Here is a 13,653-nt window from a genome sequence, read left to right on the forward strand (position 1 = left end):
GTTAGCAGAGAACCAGTCAGGTTCCAGAAATCCAGTCTGTTTGAAGCCGACACGTTACCTCTAGATCCATGGGGCTCTCCAGCCCCAGATTTGCACATCCCACCTTTGAGCTCTAGACCTTTCTATTGCCAAATCCTAATGCCTCCATTAGGATTTGAAACCTGAACCCTGATTCCTTCTTCTTCTGAAACCTGAACCCTGATTCCTCCTGGTTCTTGTCAGTGGGTACTAATATCTCACTTCTGCTCAATCACAAATTTGTATTCAGCAGGGCCCTTCAGTTCACTTCAATGCAGCCCACATTTAAGGTCCTAAAAATCCAAAGTGTGACTCTGGCCAGCGGGAAAGATAGTCTGAGACTGGTCTTGGTGACACAGCAGGTATCAACAAGTGCTGAGTGAGCTAAACTGAACTGAGAGGTGGGTCTTTGGTACCTTGCAAGTCAGACTTTGGCTATCCCACCATCCTGCTGCAGATGGGAAGGTAAGATTCAGAACAAGAAGCAGGTGAGGCCCAGACATCACCTCAGGAAGGCAGCAAGCCCCTCCCTCTGATTTATGGAATACATGGAAAGGGACAGCAAACTAACATGTATTCTGCACCTGCTGCTTTCCAAGAAGTGCCACATGCTTTCCAGACATGGACTGACTGTGCTCAGCTTTCTAGTAGGACAGACAGTCCTTTGGATTCCAGTGATACCACTGACCCGCGGGCTCAGGTGTGGCTTTGGCCCTTTTTGTAGTAGTAGAGACCTCACAAATTCATCCCCTTCTCTCCCTCCTCCCTGTGCTGCTTTGGTTTGTTTATCCATCCACCTGCTGAAGGCATCTTGATTGTTCCCACCTTTGTGATTATGAATGAAGCTGCCATAAACATCCACGTGCAGGTTTTTGTGTGGACCTATGTTTTGAATACAGTGGGGTAAATACCTAGGAACAGCATTGGTGTGTCTTATGTTTAGTTCTGTAAGAAATGGCCAAACTGTCTTCCCAAATGGCTAGACCTTTTGTATTCCCACCAACACTGAATGCATTCTTGTTGCTTTTCATTAGCACTTGGTGCTGTCAGTTTTTTGGATTTTAACCATTCTAATAGGTGTTCATTTTTGTTTTCATTTGCAGTTCCCTTGGGAAATATGGTGTTGAGCATCTTTTCCTGTGCCTATTTGCATCTTCTTTGGTAAGGTGTCTTCATCAGATTATTTTGCACTTTTTCAATTGGATTATTTGTGTTCATAATGTTGGGTTTTGTATATTTTGGATTCACGTCCTTTATCATATGTGTTTTGCAAATGTTTTCTCCTTGTCTGTGGGTCCTCTATATGATTATTGTATGATTCTAACTAAAAGACATTCTGGAAAAGTCAAGACTACAGAGATGGTAAACAGATCAGTGGTTACCAGGGGTTGGAGGAGAGGAGATGTATGAATAGTTTATGCACAAGGGCTTCTTAGGGTGGTGAAACTATTCTGTACAATATTTTGAGTGTTAATTGTATGTGTCAACTCAGCTAGGCAATGGGATGCCCAGATATTTGGTCAGATACTCTGAGTACGTCTGTGAAGCTGTTTGCATGGAATTAACAATTGACTTGGGTAGACTGAGAAAAGCAGATGCCCTCCCTAAGGTGGGTGGGCCTCTTCCAATCAGTTGAAGGGCTGAATAGAACAAAAAAGCCAATTGTCCCTTGAGTGGAGGGAATTTTCTCCTGCCTGACTTCCTTGAACTGGGATATCAGTTTTTTCCTGCCTCTAGACTCAAACTGAAACATCTGCTCTTGAGTCTTGATCCTGGAGGCCTTTGGAATCAGACTGGAACTATGCCATCAACTCTCCAGTCTCAAGCTCACTAGCTGAAGATCTCAGGACTTATCAGTCTCCATAATTGCATGAACCAATTCCCTTTGGTTAACATTTTAATTAATACTAACATTGACCATTTTAAGTAATATTTAATATTAATAATATAAATAAAATAATACAAGTAAAAATATCTTTTATTGGTTCTGTTGAACCCTGACTAATGCAATACTACAATGGTCAATACATGATATCATGCATTTGTCAAAACCCATAGAGCTGTACAACCCAAAGAGTGAACCATGGTGAAACCATTAAGTTCATAGCATAAATATAAATGATTTCATATAACGTATCAGTATATGTTAATTAATCATAACAAATGTAGCACATTCATCTAAGATGTATAGGGAGGAGGGGGAATATGGGAACTCTATTATCTGCCCAATTTTTTTTGTGAAACAAACATAAAGTCTATTAATTTTAAAAATGTAGAGTATGCAGATCTTGGTGTGTTGGTGGTGTTTGAGGGAAGACTGATGTGCAGGGGATTGATGGTTCATGCTGTGAGATGCCAGAATTTGATAGTTAACTTAGAGAAAGGAAGAGGGTTTAAGTAGAGGTGTCCAGGTGCAGTGCAGTGCTTTCCAGGAATTTCCAGATGAATTGGTAGTGATGGTAGAGGTGGTGGTGGAGATTGTAAGTTTACTAGTACACTTAGGTTTGGAACTTGAACCAATTTTAAGCAAATGTTAAAAGATTAGGTGCTTAAATGGTATTGTGTAACCCCCTCAGTTTACCTGTAAGGTCAAAAATGACAGGTAGGTACCCCATCACCAAAAAGAAAAATAGATGAAGCACACTGAATTTGGATGGTGGTGCAAAATATTTCTTGACCTTCCCCCGATCCACTTGCGATATAAAGTCTTTCTTGGAGGTCTGCCCAGGAGACTCCTCTCTCCCTGTGTTTTCCAGTCACCCTGCCCTTGAGTCTTTCTTCTTATGCTCTTGAGCCAAGCCTCAGTCCTCTTCTCATGACCCTCATCTCCATTCAAGAGAAGGACTGCAAATGCTCTGTGGTCATTTTGACCCTCCTCTGGTTGCCTACAGTGGGTCTTTAGATGCTGCAGTGTGGATGCCACTTGGGGACTGGGATCCTTTCAGCAAAACTTCTGTCTTTCTACTGTCTTAACACAGACACCCTCTTCCTCAGGGAGGTCGGGGGAGGATGAGAGGAAACCCTGTCTTCCTACATTAGCTATTATTATTGTTATCATTATCATTGTTCTTTCTGGCACCTAGAACTGCCTGCTTCCTGACTGTTTCTCCAGCCCTGCTCCAGACCCTGGATATCCCAACGATAAACTCTTTTTTCCTTTGAAGTCACCTGAGTGAGATTCTGGCTGGGACACCAGCTGTTTTCCAAACCCCCTGATCTCCATACAGTGAGGCAGGGGCTGCTTATGCTGCAGGAGGTGAGAAGACAGCTCCATCCAGGTGCAGTTGTGTTCACAGGAGGCAGAACAATGTAGTTTGACATCTGTCACCTCCGAGGACATCATTTAATGAGAAATATATAAGGAAGGAGGCAGCTTTGATGGCCCCTGCTAGAAAGGCCCTGGCTGAATGGCATGTGGTGTAATTATTAGGAGCATGCGCAGAACTGACTCGGCAGCTCTGACTGCTGCTGCATCTCTGAGGCCGTCTCTCCCCACTCCTGCCCTTTCTGCTTCTCTCCCAGGCTGAAGGTTAGCCCCTGAAGGAGCGGAGTTCTGGCCAGAAGACTGGGGCCAGCCTGCCCTTCTGGCATCCCATTTAGACACAGCAACCTTGCATGTCAAAGGAGCATGAGCAATTCTACTTTCTGCCTTGAAGGCCAAAATCAACAGACATTATAATGCTAGCCCTTAGGGAAAGAGGGCAGAATCAGAGCCCTTTTATCCAGATCCTCCATATCAACATTTCCAATCCCGAGGGCCGGGTGCCTTTGTTCGTAAAAGGTCACAAGAAGAGCATGTTTACTCCAGTAAGCATTCTTAAGCAGTCTCACCGGTCAGGCCATTCCAGAAAGGTCTGCCTTTGGAGCCACATCATACAATGCCAAGAAACACAGAAGGAGCACGGAGTTCTCATATCTCACAATCTGTGTCTAATTACCCAGTCCACTGTGCTCCACCAGAATGGGTACTGAGCTCCAGTCCTGTTTCTGTCATGTACCTGGCAGGGGACTCCTCTCTCTGGGGCCTGTTTCCTCATTTGGCAAAGACAAGCTGCACTAGAACCTACAGCTCTGGGTCCACTTTGGAATAACCTGGCCAGCTTTTTAGTTTTAACTTAATGAATGCAGATTCCTGCTCGAATGCCAGGCTTGCCTCGTCAGGATTTCTAGAGGTGTGGCTTAGACCCTTGCATATTTAATGAGCTTCCCTGGAGATGCTGGAGCAGGCGCTGGGCACCCAGAAGAACCATGCTTGGCAGCCACTGAAGCAAATGGCCTTGAAGAACCCTTTGTCAGATGATTATTTTTAATCATAACAACATAAAATATAGGCACTTTTCAGGAAAGTCAGAAAAGTGGAGAAAATAGAATTTTTCAAGGATAATCATTCTACCTGCCAGAGATCTCTATGCTATTGTTTGTCTTTATACAGAGTTTTCTGTGAATTTTGCTTTTGTTCATTTGCCTAATTATAACCACACTACAAATACAAATCTATAGCTTGCTTTTTCATTTAGCACTATCTTAAAAACATTTTCCCGTGTTTTATCTATGTTTTATAACTAACATTTGCAAAAGTGAATGACATAATCTGAGAGCCTGTCCCCCAGCTTACTTTCTCACTCCCTTTTACTAGGCATTTTCAGCTCCATGAATTGAACCACTTGCTTTGTTGCAGTGCTTCTTCTCCGAGGGATGTCAGACCAGAGGGTGGGCCAGCTACACTCCGTCCCTGGCTTGGTGGAACCCTGACAACCCATGTTCTGCCCCAAAACTGCCCTACTTTGGCATTTGCACCAGATGAGGACCAATTCACTGAGTCAGACGCTGCTAAGTGAGACCAGCATGGACGCCTCTCCATTGCTCTTGGACTCCTCCCCTGAGAATCCTGCATCATTGCTGCTGATGGAACAGATTAAAGAGAAACTGATAGATCTGACCCATAAAACATCTCCTGATCATTCCCAGTCAGTTTTCATTTGCTATGGTTTGTTTGGCCACTTAAGGGCTGCAGTGAGCTTCAGGCTTAATTGGTGAAATCTCAGGTTTGGGAAGTTCATTCATCGACCCAATCACAAGCTTCCTCAGACAAAGAAGCAGGAAACTCAGGACTAGGCTTTGGGCAGAGAGGATGCTTAGTATCTGGTGGCTCGGGGCATCACCACTCTCAGCAAACTTCTCCTCATAGATGGCCAAAGCCAGATAATCCAGCTACACCACACATGAGTCAAGGAGGAAGCTGAGACTTTTCTGGGGGAAAGACTTATCTAGGATCTCAGAGTAAGTACGTGGCAGAGCCTCTTGGCCAGGACTGGATGCCTGGCCTTGATGCCTGACTGAAATGCTGATATAAGGTGCTCCTTCAGGAAGGCCTAATCACTCCCCCATGTTCCCCAACCAACTGCTTTGTCTCAAGCCCCGGTTAGTCTGATGTCCCCATCAGTCTGACATCCTCATGGTCATCCTTCCTTTCCTTTTCCTTTTTTCCTTCCTCCCTTCCTTCCTCAAAGTTTTTTGAATGTTAAGCAAATTTCAGGTTCACTACTGGAGAGTCAGTGGGTTCGCCAACTACTGGGAGCGACAGGCCAGCCCACCTATACGGCAGTCTCACCACCAATGTGGTAGATACTGTGATGGGGCTGTGCAAGCATAAGGAGGGGGACCAATCCCTGACTTGCAGAGGGGAAGTGCGTTCTGGAGCAGGTGACTGCTAAGTCAAATCCTGAAGACTGAGTAGGAATGAGCCAGGTGAAGCATAAGGACTATTCACTTTGGGTAAGAAAGCACACGACCCATGTGAGGGACTGCAAGTTATTCTGTATTTAGGGCTCACAGGGTTTGGAGTGATGGGACCTGGCCACTGGTGTGCCCTTTACCACTCATGGAACTCTGTAAGCAGTAGGTTTCCACTCCAGTGGGGGAGAGCTGTGGCTCTGTGCGCTTGGGGAAGCGGAGGGGTCTACCTTCCCACCCTGAGAGGAAAGGAAGTCTCCTTTGGCTGAATAATACTGAAGGCCTCTGTAGAGTGCAGATGTAACCAGGAAGAGGCTGTCGTATTCAGCCATTCCCATTGGCTGACATTGCTGCTCTTCCTGTGCCTGATTATGTGGGTACCCAGCAAGGTACTGAAGTGGTAGAACCTGGGAGTGATGGACTTTGTGGAGAAGAATCAGAAAAGTCTGGAGGAGAACTTGCCCAGGTGGGACATCACTGTGAAGGTCTCTAGGCAGCTGGGCAAGGAGTCAGCACAAGCAGAAGATGCCTGCAGCAAGGACTGACTGAGATAGAGAGCTGAGAGGACCAGCTCTGCATTGTCCTATATCAGTTGTATCCTGAAAGCTGATAGCATCCTTTTCTCTGGGCTCAGAGTATCTAGTTTCTTAAAACCCAGTGTCATAGGTTTTCTTTATCATAGCATCTAACTTATTAAAACTCAAATGCCATGGACAAGTGTTTTTGTTTTATTAAGACAAATGATGGTCTAAGCCTTTTATAAAATAATCTCCTTGAGGAGCTTGGATTTGTCTTTATAAAATCATCTTCACTTGGGGCATGGGCTAATTCTGGATGGTCTCAGCTATCACTACCCTCCAAAAATCAGACCACTGGACATTATCAATTAATCTTTTTTTTTTAAGTCTGCATTTGTTATTAAACATCTCATAGAGTTGTTTCATAGGCATACTGTCCAGCTGGTATCTGTTCTCTAGATAACCTGAGAACAGTTAAGAGACAGGCAGCCCAGAAAAAACAGGGAGAAGAGACCTACAGTAACTAAATGGCTGTTTCGTGTATTTAATTTAGTTTAGTCTTCACCACAAGTCTGGGAGGTTAGTTTATTCATTTTTCAATTAAGGAAACTGTAATGTAGCCTGAAGCGGTGGGGTGAAGTAGATTTCTAAGATAAACCCACTGAACCTTGCCGTTGTATAATTCCTCCCCTTGAGTGTAGGCAGAACCTGTAGATATGATGGGATAGCACTCCTAATTCCGTTATGTTATGTGGCAGAAAGATTGTGCACATGTAATTAAGGTTACTTACCAGCTGACCTTGAGTTAATCTAAAGGGAAAACATCCAGGCAGGCCTGACTAATCACGTGATCCTTTAAATCTATGCAGAGAGGTTGGAGACAGAGGAAGGCAGAGATTGGAAAAGTGAGAGAGGTTGACATGGAGGACACTCTCCCTTGCTGGCTTTGAAGCTGAAGGCCACGTGAGAAGAAATGCAGGCGGCCTTAGGGGCCTGCACCCTACAGCTGCAAGAAACTGAATTCTACCAACAACCACGCGTGCCTGAAAGCCCCGAGCCCAGAAAGGAATTCAATGCAGCTCTCACCTTGATTGCAACCTTGTGAAACACTGATCAGAGAACCAACTCAGCTGGGCCTGGATTTGAGGCCTACAGAAATCAGGAGATAATAAACAGGTGGTGTTTAAAACGGCTCAGCTTGTGTTAATTGGTTCCACAGCCATGGAAATTGAATATAGAAGGTGATGAACGATGAACCGGAACTTAAACCCAGGACACAGGCCAGGCCCCTCCCACCGCGGAGCTGCCTCTTCCGCCCTCTCTCCATCCGGGAAGGAGAGTGAGGGTGCTTATCGGGCAGTCAGACTCTACAAGTGTTTATTGAGCGGCTTTACGTACATAGCCCTGGATTAGGCCGTGGGTTTACAAGATGATTAAGACTCCGTAGCACCCCTCAGGGGGCTCGTGAAAGGCAAACAACAGGCGGCTAGTGGAAGCGTCGCGGGAGAGACCATGGCGGACGCGCGGCAACGCGCTGCGAGAGCGGGACGCCGAGAAGGGAGGCTCTCAAGGAAAGGAAGCTTTGAGCTTGGATTTGAAGACTTCAGTCGGAGGCCACCACAGACAAAGTGGGAAGCGCATATGTGAAAAGTATTAAAAACCAAACTCCGAGTGCAACAAGGCAGAAAGGTGAGGTGTTTGTTTTGCGAGGGTTTCGACCCATAAGCTAGGAAGCTCAGGGCTGTGGGGGCAGTGAGTTCTGAGTTGCTCACAGAGTAAGGGATTTTCATGGGTAAATGCCAGTTTTTGCTTTTTCAGCTGATTGGTTGCCTGGTGGTCTTCCTTATTTGGATCAGTAGCTGAGTTGGGGAGCAGGGAAGTCCCGAGGTGGTGTGAAGAGTTGGCGCTTGGGGATTGGCTGGCGTCCTCTACTGATCTCTGAGGAGAGCTGTAAATTCTTACAACTTACATTGGGTAAGGTTAAGTTTAATTTTCTTTAATGTGCTTGCGTTGGCCAACTGCATTTTATTCCCGACATAAGTGACTCCATTTTAGTTTGACACTACAAAGGGCAACAACATAGGGAAAAGTAGAGACAAAACACACATAGATTTAAATTCTAATACACAGTCATAGTATCTGGACCATCAGGTACATACAGGGCAGATGGGAGCTGGAGCTGGAAGTGTGGATTCTACTAGAGAGGGGCCTTTGATTCTGTGATGCAGCAGTCAGGCCATTTCCTCTAGGCGGTTAGAATAATTTCTCTGCTCTGCCAGCCCTGCTTGCCCAGAGATCTCATAAAAATCAAAAGACAATTTACTAGATGACATTCTAGGCTGTCTTAATATGCATTAAACATCAAGATTGACAGCCTCACATGGCTGCCATTCCTTTGGTCACCTCCTTCTCACTTAATTTAATCTGGGATGCGTTCCACAAACATTTCCTCTGCGGCACCTCTTGCTGGACACCGTCTGGCCGGGACACAGTAGGGAACCACAGGAGGCCCTTCCCCATTGGGAAGCTGCACTGACACTGCCCGGGGAAGGACTGAGGGAGGAGTGTCAAGGATTGAGAAGGTGTTTCCAGAGGAGAAGGGAATTTGACTCCTGAGAAGTTAGGGAAGGAAGAGGCTAGAAAGCATCAAAGGATTTCTTTTCAACATTCTGGAATTTTCTATATTCAGATAACTTGCTGCTTTTGATAAATAGCTATCACGCCTTAGCTGGAAAATATATAGGTTACCAGAACCAGTTCAGAGCTGGGGACTGTGCCCAGCATAATTGGATACTCAGGGCTGAATTATTGTCATTTCTCCACCTTAAGTGTATAAAGGCTTTTTTTCTTCATTAAAATTTGGCATTATGACATTACAGGCAACAAAATAATTCAAGGGGCATTTTGGAAAGGATTGTGTGTTTTTTGGTTTTTTTTTTTTTTCCTCCCTACAGCAGACATTTTTTCCTAGTCTCAAGTTTAAAGTTTTTCAGTCTTTTGTAAAAAGAATAAAAAATTGGGGGTTGGGGTGAAATTGTTCTGTATCGTGACTATAGTGGTGGTTTTATGAGTGTCTTAGCTCAAACTGCCATAACAAAAACCATAGACTAGGTGGCTTGAACAACAGAAATTTAGTTTTCTAAGAGTTCTGGAGGCTTGAAGTCTGAGATCAGGGTGCCAAAATGGTCGGGTTCTGGTGAGGGCTCTCTTTCTGGCTTTTAGATGGTCACCTCCTCACTGTGCACTCACATGTTGGAGAGAGAGTGACAGAGAGGACAGGAGAGAACGGGGGTGGGGTGGAGAGGCCAGAGGACAGACAGAAGGAAAAAGAGAGAGTGCTCTGGTGTCTCTTCCTCTTAGAAGGATGCCAATCCTGTTGTGTCAGGTTCCCACCCTTATGACTTCATTTAACCTTAATTACCTCTTTGTAGGCCCCATCTCCAAATACAGTCACATGGATGGATTAAGGCTTTAACGTAAGAATTCTGGGTGGGCAGAGTTCAGTCCTTAGCAGGGAGTATGTAAATCTGTCAAAACTCATCAATTTGGGTGCTTTAATTAAGTGCAGTTTATTGAAAGGTCAAGTTAGTCCTTACTTTAGAATTGAGCATCTAAGTCATTTGGTCTTTGGGAGAATAGTTGGAACAAGAACCACCCCCTTCCCCAAGCCCTCCATTATCTTGGGCTTACATCTGTGCCTCTGTGACTGGGCCCCAAAGGACAGGACTGGATATTGCCTCACAAGCTTGTTCTGCCTTTTCCCCAGGCAGCACTGGGCACTGGTAACCCCCTGCATCTCATTCAGCTTTGGGGGCTCTCAGGACCCAAATGAAAAACTGACTTTTTGAAAAGCAGGTCCATCTTACTACCTACCCTTGAGCATAAGGAATTTCCAAAGGGCCCTGGAAGAGCTGTGCAGTGGATGAAGGGTCTCGCCTGGTGCTGTCTCCACAGCTCCAGGACCCTCACCAAGGTTGATCCCTTCCAGAGGGCATCATGCTGCAGCATTCCCTACCCCATCCTGGACCACATCAGGACACGTGCTCGGTGTCTTAGGTTCTGCAGACTCAGTGTTCAAATAATGTACTGGGGGATGGTAATGGCTTGTATGACCCAGGATTACCTCTGAAGATAACAGAAGCATTCTGGAGACAGTGTCTGAACCCCAAAGAGTCTTGATGCTTTTTTTCCCAACCCTCTCTGAACTCTAGCCCATCTCCCCTATGATGGAGAGTTTTTTAAAACCTCAAATGAATCACGTCACTTTGCTGATTATAGTCCTTCGTTATTCATTCCTGTAAGCTTTCAGAAATTATATATTAAGTTTCTGCTGTTCTCAGCATTGGGCATACAGGAATGAATAAGACATAGTTCCTTCCCTCTAGAAAATCACTGTCTAGCAGAGGTGGATAGTCTTGTGAATACATAAACGTCACAAAGGGCTTGTAGGTGCTTTGATCGAATTGATTATGGGATTTAGCAGAGCCCAAAGGAGGGAGATGTCATTTCTTACTAGGGAACAACAGGGTGTCAAGCAAGGGAAGCTTCAAAGAAAAAGTGACCCCAAGTAAGGTTTTGAAATGATTGAGTTAAGACTTTCCTAGAGGAGTAAGCTACATGGAGCAAAGGTGTGAAGCAGTGTAGGCGTACTTATTCCCATTTTACTCACAAAAGCTGAGCTCAGACAGGTTAAAATGTTGCTTATAACCATAGTGTTCTTATTGCTAGTAAGAACTTCTACCAGGTTTTATTCTAGGGCTAGGAATATAGCAAGAAGCAAATTCAAACACAAGTACAGGGCTCTCTCCACTACTCAGCACTGAAACTCATCTTTTCAAGTTAACAGTTCTATCAAGCATCCCTACTGTGCACACATGGGGAACATAGAAATGAGCTCCACAATGCTGCCCTCAGAATAGATGTTATATAGGAAAGGAGATTATATACAGGCACAAATAAATAATTGTTTGGTCCTTTCAACTTTGTAATTTTATCTTGAAAAAAATCTTTGTTTTATTTCCTTGATGACAAAGTGCAAACATTACAACAAAACCAAAGTTTTATTGACCCAGTTCAGTACTTAGCACTTGAGCAAGGTCTTGATTTATATGTTCTTATGAACAAAATAAAATGAGCTCTGACCCAAAGGCAGTTGGAAGCTGTTCTGTTTGTTCTCAGACTCAGGCCATGTAGCATGAGTTGTCATTCTGAGAAAGGTCACTCTGTAGTTAAGTTGTTGAGTCTGCCATGTAGATTCCTTGTCCTGTCTCCTAGAGGGGGACCTCTGAATCCATAAATGAGAATCAATACTCAATCTACTTTAATGCCAAGGAGCTTTTCATATGGATGCCTGAACATCTATCTCTGGCTGTCAGAAGGAAAAGCACTGATTAGATCCAGATAGATAATGTCAGCATCCCCCACATGACACTTGAGTGTTAAGTGTAGGTGCATCATGTCATCTCAAGTCATTATGTCCCCCTAGGCCCTCCTGGCCTGGGCCAGTGGTGTCCAGGATAATTGATGTCCTCGACCGTAGTTCAAGAAACTTGAACATCACTTCTCTGGATGGTGATGGGGGCAGAAGCCTGGGAATGATTCTTGCTCACTGAAGCCTGCACAGTGGCATCCCCACCCCAATCCTCAAGTAACCAGTGAGACTTCTGGAAGCCCTACCTGGCCCTACAAGGGAAAATTTTAGGTCCCAAATTCCAAAAGTATCTACATATAAAATATGGGAGATCACAGTAGATTCTATTAGATTTTTTTCAGGGCCATGGAATCCAGGAACATAACCTACCCATAATGTATTACTCTCCATGTGAATCCCCAAGAGAATGTACAGGACAAAGATAAAAGACAGACTCACATTAGTGTTAGCTGGGCCTTTGACCCTAGACCCCAATAAAGAGAATGCAGGTAAGTTAGACTGGGCCACAAGGGGCACTCCTTTCTGCCACATCAGTTGTGCCCTCTCTCTAGCCCTGGGCCCATGGCAGATACTACTAATCGATTATGGCACTCTACTGTTGGTCCAGACTTAGCCTCAGACTCATTTTCAGTACTAAGTTTGAAGAAGCCACTCTAATTCATAAAATTGGCACAAAGACTAAGCCTGTTTGCATTTTTTTGTGGGCCAGAGGATGAGTGAGACTTGCTTTGTACTGTCCTTGTCTTGCTGCTTCCTACTGGGTTCTCCTGCTGTTCTAAGCTTGGCTGCATAACTAGATTTCCCGCTATTAAGAAAGATGTCACATACTTGGATTTTGGTCACTAAAACTCTGCCATGTGTCTCCTCTCCTCCCTCTTTTCTTAACTCCTTCTAGCCAATGATGAGAGATTGCTGTTTTCTCTTCATCTTCATCCATTTGTCTTTTTCCCTTATTTATGAGTTGAGTCATCACTCTTTGCTTGGGTTATGTTTGTTTGTCCTCTCCCCATCAGCTCATATTCTCTAATGGTTTTCATAAAAATCAAATCTTGGAAAGTTTCAACAAAGAGTCATTTAAACCTTCTCTTTCATTGTTAATAACACAGCCAGTCTTACGTGCCAAATGTATTGGTACCTCTGACTCTACTGTCTCTTAACTTGTAACTGAAAATGCTGTCACCCACTGACTCAGGGCTATTTTATGTCTTGCTGTCTTATGATATCTCTGGGGCTCTTGTTAAATAATAATACTCTCACTGAAGCCTCAAACCTGCCTGCCTCCTTTAGAAGACTTCCTTTCTCTGCTTGACCTTATCTCCCCTTGGCTTCCCAGGTTGAGCCTAAATCTCCCTTTGGTGTCCTTGCAGGAAGTCAGGGGAAGATGCCAGTGAGTGGGCATAAGTGATTTCAATTACTCATAAGCCCAAAGGCTCTTAGGAATTGACTAATAATTTCTGCTTCCTTTAGAGGATGGGATTCAAATCAGTGTTTCCCTCTAACTCAACCGATTTCACTCTGAAGGAGGTATTAATCTTGTTGAGATTCCAGGGACTCATTTTGCAATAAAGGACATGTCTGAAGGGCATAAACAGTCCCTAGTGGACAGACACATTCTCTCTTTGATTTCGTCGCTGTAGCTGATGAATTTCTATTTTGTGTGATAATAATAAGGTTCAAGACTTGGGTGCTGAAGGAGTGGTAGGTAGGGAATTGGCAGAATGTTCTCATGGCTTCCTTTATCTGAAATTATTTAAGTTCAACTAAGTCATCACAAATGTCCAGGGACAAAAAGTATCTTCACTGGCCTTATTAGCACTCTTAAAATGACTCTTCAGAAATCTCTAATTCTCCAGCCTTGCCTTCTTCTGATCCATCCTGTACCCTGAAGCTATAGTGATTTTATGAAATGTGAATCTGATCATATCTCTGCTTTTGGAAAGAGGAAACACATTC

General features: G+C 44.3%; 1 long non-coding RNA gene across 3 annotated transcripts in view; it reads left to right on the forward strand.

Moving 5' to 3' along the window:
• The first annotated feature begins 1,159 nt into the window (after positions 1-1,159).
• Positions 1,160-13,653, forward strand: part of LOC116662722 — a 203,791-nt gene continuing 191,297 nt past the window's right edge. For all 3 annotated transcript variants that reach the window (XR_004318730.1, XR_004318729.1, XR_004318728.1), the window contains exons 1-3: positions 1,160-1,179; positions 7,139-7,958; positions 8,088-8,243. This is a non-coding gene — a long non-coding RNA (uncharacterized LOC116662722). The remainder of the gene's footprint in view (positions 1,180-7,138; positions 7,959-8,087; positions 8,244-13,653) is intronic.

This window comes from Camelus ferus, chromosome 3 (genome assembly GCF_009834535.1).
Source record: "Camelus ferus isolate YT-003-E chromosome 3, BCGSAC_Cfer_1.0, whole genome shotgun sequence".
NCBI classification, from domain to species: domain Eukaryota; kingdom Metazoa; phylum Chordata; class Mammalia; order Artiodactyla; family Camelidae; genus Camelus; species Camelus ferus.